This window comes from Oryx dammah, unplaced genomic scaffold (assembly GCF_014754425.2).
Source record: "Oryx dammah isolate SB20612 unplaced genomic scaffold, SCBI_Odam_1.1 HiC_scaffold_1, whole genome shotgun sequence".
Taxonomy (NCBI): domain Eukaryota; kingdom Metazoa; phylum Chordata; class Mammalia; order Artiodactyla; family Bovidae; genus Oryx; species Oryx dammah.
Genome location: NW_024070185.1, coordinates 11621897 through 11631938, shown reverse-complemented (window position 1 = coordinate 11631938; position 10042 = coordinate 11621897).

The following is a 10042-nucleotide window of genomic DNA, read 5'->3' as shown; positions in this document are numbered from 1 at the left end:
GGGTGCCATTGCCTTCTCCGTTTTACATTTTACTTACTTATTATCTATCCAAGAGCATATTGTATGTATTATGGGTTTATCAAGTGGATGTGAATGTTATCATGCAATATGCAGTAGTTTGCTTTCATTTTCAATGCTTCTTTTTTTTAAAAAAAATCTGTCTCCATTACTACTTACTGATGTTATTAATTTTCAACTATACTAGTTAAGTACACCATTGTATAAATACAACAGAATCTGCTCTTTCATCCAGTTGTTGAATTTGTTTCCAATTGTTCATTTATGCCTCACTGTGATTATGATAGATTAGGACTTAATATTAGTAGCTAAATATTCTATTTTTTTAATGTCACCTTGCTTTTAAACTCCTAAATATATTATTGGTGGTGTTGTTGCTTTCAAATTTAAAGTCCTATTCATTTATCTTTTATTTTGATAATTCCTACTTGGTTCTTTTACATAAACTTTTCTTTTTTTTTTATAATGTCCTGTTTTTATATTATGGTTTCTATTCTTCTTTCATCTCTGATCATCCTTTTAAAATACTTACAGTCTTCTCTAGATTTCTCTTTATTGGAAATTGTTGGGCTGTTAACACATCCACTTGTTCCTGTATTTTCATAGAATGACTTGCTTCCTTCCTCAAAAATTTCTTGATACTTTTTGACATCTTCAGTGGGAATTCTTTTCATCATGAGAGATAACCTCATAGGGAAGTTTCACCTACATTTACCTGGCCTGGTTCTTCAGCTTTAGTGCATTAGACTTTAGTTTTACCTCACTGTTCTGGTTTGAATTCCTCGCGGTGTATGAAAATGGGATTTCTCTTCCTTATCTTTGAGATCGACACTCTCCTAAGGTTTCCTGTGGTTGTATATTTCATCTAGCATTTCTGGGTTTGGAAGAGCTGTGGGGGACTTCTACTTTCTAATGATTACTTTCAAATCCTTTCTCCAAGCTCTGTGGCCCCTGTGCCCTGGGCACAATCAACCCCTGTGCCAACAGAACACTCCTGTGACTATAATGTAAAAGGAAGAGACTTTCTATTTATAACTTGTGATTTCTAGAAATTTCACCTACCCATTTTATCTGTTTCAATATCATTTTCCTTATTTGTGCAATTTATTTTCCCTCTGAAATTTGAAATCCTTTTCTACACCTCATCCCTTGGATAAGAAACACTGAAAGGAAAACCTAAGGCTTCCAGAAAATGTGTATGGTTTTATTCATATATTTAATCTATAGGAACATTTTGTTTGAAAGCAATTATAGACATATTGCTTTCTAAACTTATTTCATGTATATATTTGTTGTTACTCTTTTCCTAAGATGGTGCCCTTTAAAAACAATCAAAATAGTCTTTGTAAATACCTTCTAAAAGTCAAAACCTTGTAACAATTTTCAAGGTAAAAGTTGAAGTGAAATATGTAACAAGGGAGATTATCTTTGAGACTTTTTACTTGAGAGTTATATTCCCAATTGGAGCTTAATAGGAAAGAATACAACTTTACTAACCTTAGGTATTATGTCTTAATAACTGCCTTAAAATTGGGCAAGAGGAAAAATACACTGTGTGGTATTTTCTTCCCTAACATTCAATAACATTCAGGAAATTATCTCATTACATTCCAGGGGCTGATAGTATCAGCTATTTGCCAGTACTGACATAAGGATTTCAAAAACTGTTAAGATTTTAAAAAATCTAAATCTACTTTAAATTAAGATAAAATTTAAGCCTCCCGGGTAAGCTGGCACCTATTATACTCTTTTTCTGAAGCTGAAGAAAAATTTTATCTTTTGGACCCTCCTGAAAAATTAACTGCACAGAGTTAGAAAACAACACTCATCTAAAGATACTCAGTGGCCTCACTGAGGAAAAGAAACTCACCGACATCAATTCAGTGGCATTGCCAGGATTTGGTCCTGATTTTATCAAATTCCAAATTCTGCGTGCTGTCCACTTTGTTGGTTTCCTCATATTACAGATGTCCGTGGTCTGCTATGCAGTAATGAAAAGGCCTCCATTCTAGAAGTCAATAGATTTACATTCAAGTCTGGACACTACCACCCCTATTCTTCCCATTTTGGGTGTCTTAATGAGAAACAGTACAGAAGTCTTGATAGCTGGCTTACAGCTAGATACAGTTGTAATACGGCTAGAATACAGTTTTCTATTGGACAAGAACGGTATTACAGAGCACCAACACCATCTGACCTCACCCTAGCGTGGTGATGGAGTGAGAAAAACATAAGAGCACTTTGCAATCGTATCTGATCCTAGATAAACAGAAGAACAACATGCAAACCACAGAAATATCCAAACATCTCCCACTCCCAGCTACAATGAGTTCCATATGCTTCTTTGAAAAATCAGTTACAGCCTTATCCCCACTCTATTCCTCTTGCATCCTAAATACAATTCAAATAGAATTATTCCTTTTCCTGATAATACCTATGCATAGCAAACTTCTACTCCTTGAACCCTCCTTCAAGTCATCAAACTTAAAGCCAAACTCTGTAACAAATCTTCTTGCAGCCTCTTATTCTGATGCCCATACCTGCCCATCAGGTTAATTGCCCCTGTTGTATCAAGGAATAAACCCAGCTTCTTGTGACCTGAACTGTCTCTGGTAGTCCTTTGACTGGTGGGCATCAACATACTTCCCTGCAATTTTACAGTTTACCCACCTACCAAAAGAGGAAATTGGACTAATAGCATCAGTCTAATACTCTCTAGTTCTGCCATGCCACAGCCACCAAATAGTTTGCTATTTCTACCCCTTCTGATTTTGTATGATGTTCACCAAACTCCTAAATACAATAAAGCTACAAAGAAGCTACAATAATGATTGTCCATATTTATCATGAGAGAAGATTTACAATAATTAGCACAAGCACTGAGCTAAAGGACAATTCTCCAGTGGTCTCAGAGAGAATGATTAAGAATAATGTTGTTATATAACCTCTACAACTTTGAAGTCAGAAGTACCAGATTCACACTATAACTAATTCTGTAATCATATATGCAGGCTTTATCATCTCTTCCTTCCTCTGGGGTTTTAACCATTTTATGGAAATTGAAGCTTGAAAGTAAAATTTTTGGCATGACACTTTATAAATTAAATGTGGTTAAAAGCAACTGAGTGATTAAGCTTCATTCATGCAGCTGTAATGATGAAGTCAGTAAATAACATGCAATTTAATTACATTTCTGGTACACATGATATGTAAGTTATGCATCATAATAATCATTTGAATTAGAAACCTTTTTCTAGCTCTCATTGAAACTTGGGTGAATGGATTATTTGGAGTTAATAAGTTTTGATTAGAGAATGAAGATTACTCTCTCTGTAATTGAGATACATTTATTTAAATTCCAAAGAAGAAAGATATGAGAGGAAATGGTGCTAGTGAAGAGAAGAGATCCATATAGAATAATTAGATTGACAGCCAGACTGAAGAAGAATATGAACAAGGAGAGAGCAGCAGCACTGGCAAAAGGAAACACCTGCAAAGGTAACCTGTAGAGAAGCAGATCTTACTAACAATAAGAGGGCTATGTATCAAGATGGCCCTTTTGAATTATGGAAGCAAAGACGTTCTAAGGCATCCAGGAAGAAATCTGGGTAAAACAGTGGCAATGGAATAACTAAAGTGTTTCTAGGAAATATATATTTCCTTATATCAAAGGATATTTCTAAGTGAAAATTTCAATCTTTCTGCCAAATACACTTGATGCTGATGGTCTGAAAAGTGACTTCCTTTATTTTATCAAATAGGTGCATTTTTTTTTAAGGCAGCTATAGAGCAGTACAGTCAGACCTAGGTAATAAATGCAGATCTACTGCTGCTGCTAAGTCACTTCAGTCATGTCTGACTCCGCAACCCCATAGACGGCAGCCCACCGGCTCCCCCATCCCTGGGATTCTCCAGGCAAGAACACTAGAGTGGGCTGCCATTTCCTCCTCCAATGCAGGAAAGTGAAAAGTGAAAGTGAAGTCGCTCAGTCGTGTCCGATTCTTCGTGACCCCATGGACCACAGCCTACCAGGCTCCTCCACCCATGGGATTTTCCAGGCAAGAGTACTGGAGTGGGGTACCATTGCCTTCTCCAAACTGCAGATCTACTTGATACTAAACAGATCATTCCTCTTCCATGTCCTCAATAAAGTAAGTCTTGAGCAGCCCACTGCCACCCAATGTCCACCTAAAGGATTATTCAAGAAGCAGTATTTGAGAGAGACCACCCAGGACCAAAAGATTACCTAGAGGACATATGAACTCCTCACCATGAGGATTTTCTAAGTTCCGCAACTTTACCAGTTTGGAGTTCCAGAAATAATATATATTAGTTTAACCTCCTAAAAAAGAGCTGGGTGGCTTATAGTCACTATCACACCTTCATCTTTTCCTTCTGAATATTTAGAAGAACACATACTGAGAAGTTTCCTTACTCAATATCCCTGACACGAGAATCAACGTAGTAAATTCCTCTGGGAATTGACCATTTTGGATCATTTCTATAGATACATTTTCAAATTCACTAATCTTTCTCCTGTAATGTCTGCGTGCGTACATGCTAAGTCACTTCCCCTGTCTGACTCTTTGTGATCCTATGGACTGTAGCCCATCAGGATCCTCCATCCATGGGATTCTCCAGGCAAGAATCCTTAAGTGGGTTGCTATGCCTCCTCTAGGGGATCTTCCAGACCCAGGGACCAAACCCAACTGTCTTATGCCTCCTCCATTGACAGGTGGGTTCTTTATCACAGCGCCACCTGGGAAGCCCCCTGTAATGTATAATCAGCAGTTAATCTATCCAGTGTAATTTTCTTTTTAGATAATGTATATTTCATTTTTAGAAGTTCAATTTGTCATATCTTCCTTATCTCCCTTTGACTTGCTCATATTTCTCTCTTCTTTCTTGAACATATACATTTATAACAAATATTTTAACATCCTTCTCTACTAATTCTGTCATTCTTCATTCTTGTCAATTATATATATACACTTCTATTAAATACTTTTTCTCCTGTTTATGGATGAAGTTATCTTGCTTCTTGGAACAAGTGGTAGCTTATATTGGATTCTAGACATTATGAATTATACACTGTTGGGTTGAGTGGCTTTTTTTTAAATTGTAGTTTCTATAACTTTAAATATTTGGGGGGCTTTGTTCAGGAGTACAGTAATATTACTTGGAATTAGTTTGAATCTTCGAATTTTTATTTTCTTAGAGTGAATCCAAAATGCCTTTAGTATAAATTTTGCCATACTACTGAGCCAATACCTTTCTGAGGACACTACCAAAAAAAATTCATATGTTTCAGTTGTAAAGAACAGACTTTTGGACTATATGGAAGAAGGTGAGGGTGGGGTGATTTGAGAGAATAGCCTTGAAACATGTATATTACCATATGTAAAACAGATGGCCAGTGCAAGTTTGATGCATGAAGCGGGACACTCAAAGCCAGTGATCTGGAACAACCCAGAGGGATGCAGAGGAGAGAGAGATGGGAGTGGGGTTCAGGACTGGGGGACACATGTGCACTCATGGCTGATTCATGTCAATGTATGGCAAAAAACATCACAATACTGTAAAACAATTATCTTCCAAGTAAAATAAATCAATTAATTTTAAAAATTCATGTGCTTGATCATTTTTCACTTTAACTGATACCTAATGGAAACTCCAGTACTTTGGCCACCTCATGCGAAGAGTTGACTCATTGGAAAAGACTCTGATGCTGGGAGGGATTGGGGACAAGAGGAGAAGGGGACGACAGAGGATAAGATGGCTGGATGGCATCACTGACTCGATGGACGTGAGTCTGAGTGAACTCCGGGAGATGGTGATGGACAGGGAGGCCGGGAGTGCTGCGATTCATGGGGTTGCAAAGAGTCAGACATGACTGAGAGACTGAACTGGACTGAACTGAATGGAAAGACAGACTATGCTCATGTTACATGTATTAGCTCATTTACTCTAGTCTTCAGAGGTAGGTGCAGTATTACCGTTTCGCAGATGATGAAACTGAGGCACCAAGATATTGAGGTCAGATAGCAGCTAAGAAGCAAAGCTATAATTGAACAAAAGCAATCTGTTGCAAAGCTTGTATTTTTAATCACTATGTAATCTGTTGTTGCTGTTTTCCTATCACTATTATTAATGGCAGGCAGAGATACAAAAACAAACTGTTAAGTTGATATCAAAGTGTACAAAGTAGTATGGCCTACTAAGGGAAATGGGACAGGACTTACCCTCTAAGCAGGCAACATATGGAGAAATAGACAAGTAGGCAAATTAACAGGCACCCGTGAGAGTGTGAAATGAAACTGTTGGTGGCTCAGTCATGTCTGACTCTGTGTGACCCCATGGACAGTAGACTGCCAGGCTCCTCTGTCCATGGGATTTTCCAGGCAAGAATACTGGAGTGGGCTGCCATTTCCTTCTCCAGGGGATCTTCCTGGCCCAGAGATCAAAATCATATCTCCTGTGTCATTGGCAGGCAGACTTTTAACCACTGAGCCACCTGGGAATCCTTCTCAGAACTGGACATTGTCACAAACCAAGGGATGGGAAAGGAAGCCATAGCCTCTGGGGAGATGTTCTGCTAAGTCACACAACAGAGGCTGTAGATGTGCAATAGTAACACAGGAAGGGAGTGAAGAAATGAGAATTTTCATCCAATCTACCATTCTATTGCCTATTTTATTTTGTAAAGCAAGCTTGTATTCATAATGGATATCAGGGACAAAAAAAAAAAAAGAGTGGCCCCCTTGGGAACACAGAATACTGACTTGACTTCTGCTGCTACTTCTACTTAGAAAGGGAGAGAATCCATTTTAAAGCCTGCAGAGCCCACTCACTAGGACTGGGTATCATATGTACTGTATTTGTGTCATTTCATAACTTAAGAGTTACTTTGTACTAAAATCTCTCTTGGAATCTTAAGGAAGATTACACAGTTCAAATAGAGATGAATTTTCTGGTGAAAGTCTGCTGGAGACACATCTAGCAAAATTTTACACTCATACTAAAACAAAGTTGCCTATAAAATCTGAGCCTGCGTGCAAAGTGCTCCGCTATAAACTAAGAGCACACTCAGCATTACAGAATCTATATTCATATCCATCAACTCCTTTGCTTTTCAGAACAAACACTACATTATCTACCCCCACATAGCCACCACCTAGAGAACACACAACCCCAAAATCACATACACCTGCACAGGAATGCAAACACAGAAGAGGGAAAGAATGAAAGCATTCTTGAATCCCAACTCCTTTCAGTTAAAGGGGGCACACCAAGTTGGATCAATCTCACCCTCAGCTTAAAAATAAACAGTTGCAACAAAAACCTACAAAGTGAAAATTGACATTCTATCTCTACGTCACAAAGTGTGAGATTTTATTATCTTGTTTACCCTAGGACACTGAGGATGAAGATCATTTTTCCGCATTCAGTTCAGTCGCTCACTCGTGTCCGACTCTTTGCCACCCCATGAATCGCAGCACGCCAGGCCTCCCTGTCCTTCTCCAACTCCCGGAGTTCACTCAAATTCACGTCCATAGAGTCAATGATGCCATCCAGCCATCTCATCCTCTGTTTTCCCCTTCTCCTCCTGCCCTCAATCCCTCCCAGCCTCAGAGACTTTTCCAATGAGTCAACTCTTCGCATGAGGTGGCCAAAGTAATGGAGTGTCAGCTTTAGCATTATTCCTTTCAAGGAATACCCAGGACTGATCTCCTTTAGGATGGACTAGTTGGATCTCCTTGTAGTCCAAGAGACTCTCAAGAGTCTTCTCCAACACCACAGTTCAAAAGCATCAATTCTTTGGTGCTCAGCTTTATTCACAGTCCAACTCTCACATCCATACATGACTACTGGAAAAACCATAGCCTTGACTAGACGGACCTTTGTTGGCAAAGTAATGTCTCTGCTTTTGAATATGCTATCTAAGTTAGTCATAACTTTCCTTCCAAGGAGTAAGCGTCTTTTAATTTCATGGCTGCAATCACCAGCTGCAGTGATTTTGGAGCCCAAAAAAATAAAGTCTGACACTGTTTCCCTATCTATTTCCCATGAAGTGATGGGACCAGATGCCATGATCTTCGTTTTCTGAATGTTGAGCTTTAAGCCAACTTTTTCACTCTCCTCTTTCACTTTCATCAAGAGGCTTTTTAGTTCTTCTTCACTTTCTGCCATAAGGGTGGTGTCATCTGCATATCTGAGGATATTGATATTCCTCCCGGCAATCTTGATTCCAGCTGGTGCTTCTTCCAGCCCAGTGTTTCTCATGAAGTACTCTGCATATAAGTTAAATAAGCAGGGTGACAATATACAGCCTTAACATACTCCTTTTCCTATTTGGAACCAGTCTGTTGTTCCATGTCCAGTTCTAACTGTTGCTTCCTGACCTGCACACAGATTTCTCAAGAGGCAGGTCAGGTGGTCTGGTATTCCTGTATCTTTCAGAATTTTCCACAGTTTATTGTGATCCACACAGTCAAAGGCTTTGGAATAGTCAATAAAGCAAAAATAGATGTTTTTCTGGAACTCTCTTGCTTTTTCCATAATCCAGCAGATGTTGGCAATTTGATCTCTGGTTCTTCTGCCTTTTCTAAAACCAGCTTGAACATCAGGAAGTTCACAGTTCACGTACTGCTGAAGCCTGGCTTGGAGAATTTTGAACATTACTTTACTAGTGTGTGAGATGAGTGCAATTATGTGGTACTTTGAGCATTCTTTGGCATTGCCTTTCCTTGGAATTGGAATGAAAACTGACTTTTTCCAGGCCTGTGGCCACTGCTGTGTTTTCCAAAGTTGCTGGCATATTGAGTGCAGCACTTTCACAGCATCATCTTTCAGGATTTGAAACAGCTCAACTGGAATTCCATCACCTCCACTAGCTTTGTTCCTAGTGATGCTTTCTAAGGCCCACTTGACTTCACATTCCAGGATGTCTGGCTCTAGGTGAGTGATCACACCATTGTGATTATCTGGTTTGTGAAGATCTTTTCTGTACAGTTTTGCGTATTCTTGGCACCTCTTCTTAATATCTTCTGCTTCTGTTAGGTCCATACGAGTTCTGTCCTTTATTAAGCCCATCTTTGCATGAAATGTTCGCTTGGTATCTCTAATCTCTTGAATAGCTCTCTAGTCTTTCCCCTTCTGTTGTTTTCCTCTATTTCTTTGCACTGATCGCTGAGGAAGACTTTCTTATCTCTTCTTGCTATTCTTTGGAACTCTGCATTCAGATGCTTATATCTTTCATTTTCTCCTTTGCTTTTCGCTTCTTCTTTTCACAGCTATTTGTAAGGCCTCCCCAGACAGCCATTTTGCTTTTTTGCATTCATTTTCCATGGGATTGGTTTTGAACCCTGTCTCCTATACAATGTCACGAACCTCCGTCCATAGTTCATCAAGCACTCTATCTATCAGATCTAGTCCCTTAAATCTATTTCTCACTTCCACTGTATAATCATAAGGGATTTGATTTAGGTCATACCTGAATGGTCTAGTGATTTTCCCTACTTTCTTCAATTTCAGTCTGAATTTGATAATAAGGAGTTCATGATCTGAGCCACAGTCCTCAGCTCCCAGTCTTGTTTTTGCTGACTGTATAGAGCTTCTCCATCTTTGGCTGCAAAGAATATAATCAATCTGATTTCGGTGTTGACCCTCTGGTGATGTCCATGTGTAGAGTCTTCTCCTGTGTTGGTGGAAGAGGGTGTTTGCTATGACCAGTGTGTTCTCTTGGCAAAACTCTATTAGCCTTTGCCCTGCTTCATTTTGTACTCCAAGGTCAAATTTGCTTGTTACTCCAGGTATTTCTTGACTTCCTACTTTTGCATTCCTGTCCCCTATAATGAAAAGGACATCTTTTTTGGGTGTTAGTTCTAAAAGGTCCTGTAGGTCTTCATAGAACCGTTCAGCTTCAGCTTCTTCAGCATTACTGGTTGGGGCATAGACTTGGATTACCATGATATTGAATGATTTCCCTTGGAAATGAACAGAGATCATTCTGTCGTTTTTGAGA